We start from the raw sequence: 1526 nt of genomic DNA, 5'->3' as shown, positions 1-1526 counted from the left end.
GGGGTGATGGGACAGCCCCTTACCTGGTACCTGCACAATTTAACTTAATTTTGAGAACAGTCTCATCTTGGCCAGCAAAATCCTGCTTTGGGCCTTGTTTGTTTCTTTTTTTTTTTCTTCTTTTTTTCCTTCTTCTCCAGCCGACATCTCTCTCCTCAGCCTCAAAATAGCATTTGAGAATTGAAGATCGGTCTGATAAGGGAATAGAGCAAAAGTATTTTTTCTACAAAACCCTGTCTGCATGGTCCGTGCTGCTGTGGGGCCAGCGCCACAGTTGATGTCGCACCCGCCAGCCCTTATTTTTCCGGGAAGGAAAAGTGCCAATCCTATTGATTTTTTTATTATTATTTTTTTCCCCTTTTTTTGCTGTTGCCAGCCAGATGAGGAAGGGAAGCCAGGCCTGCGTGGCTGGAAGACGAATCCTTGGATAACCTCGATTTTCAGAACAGCCGAGCGCCGTCCTCCGGGGCTTTCCCGCTGTGAGTTTTCCCTCTTTGCCTAAAAGTCTCGAGGAAAGGAATTGGATCATCACGCCTGAGGTCATGGTGCAGGTTGAACACAACGCCTATACCTGCAGGTGTAGAGCAAACATAACTAATTAGTTGCTGGACTTTTACCCTTCGGGGAGACCTTCCCTGTAGGGGAAGGGAAACGAGCCTGGGTTCAGCTCTGCCCGTGCAGCTTTGGAGCACGGTACCCGCTCTCCGTGCTGCTCCTCGCCCCTGAAATGAATTCAGGAAGGCGGTTCCTGCGCAGGAGCTCACCTGGCCTGAATATCCAGCAGGTCAGGATGTGATTCCGGGCACCGCCCTGAGCCTCAGCCTCATCAAACCACCCCCAAAGCGAAACTGGGGCTGTTATCAGCTCTTCCACGTTTATCCTTGACAGAGCTTTGTATCGAGTCAAAGCGGGGTGGCTTCCCCTCCTCCTTCGGGAAGGAAGGGGGTGTCCCTGCTGTTGTAAAGCACCCCGCCCCACTGAGAACCTCGCAGTGCTCTTTTTAGGTTTGTTTATGTCCCAAGAAACACAAAAAGCTAATTCTTCCCGACTGTGCTGGGCAGAAAATGGTCCTTTATTGCCCTGCCCTCATCACATGGTTTTGCTGGTGGCAGCATCACATGAGGGCGGCTCCTCTGTGAGTGAAATCTCCTCTGTAAGTGAAAATCGAGGCTTTGTGCTCCTTATCTGATCCCTCTTGGCAAGTGAAAACCCTGAGCTCTTTCCGGACAGACAATGGAGGAGGGGGCTGGGTAGCTGAGCCCTTTGCTTTCACGGGTTTGAAATCTGCTCCTCCGCTGCTTTCTGGGCCCAGACGAGCGATTCCACCCTGGCAACTCATCGCTGAGCTGGGTTTCCTTGTGCCGTTTGTACATCAGACTTGTAGATAATCTCTTTTTTTTTTTTCCCTCCGAGGTGGAAGGATGACGCAGCAGTAACATGAAAATTGCATCTTAGCAAAGCAAAAAGGATGAGGGCACCGAGGCTTAATACAGGCTCACTGAGGCTCTCGTTTCCATCTGATGGGG

The sequence above is a fragment of the Apaloderma vittatum genome, unplaced genomic scaffold (genome assembly GCF_000703405.1).
Source record: "Apaloderma vittatum isolate BGI_N311 unplaced genomic scaffold, ASM70340v1 scaffold27159, whole genome shotgun sequence".
NCBI classification, from domain to species: domain Eukaryota; kingdom Metazoa; phylum Chordata; class Aves; order Trogoniformes; family Trogonidae; genus Apaloderma; species Apaloderma vittatum.
The sequence above is the reverse complement of the archived record's forward strand: the minus strand, read 5'-3'. Positions refer to the sequence as shown.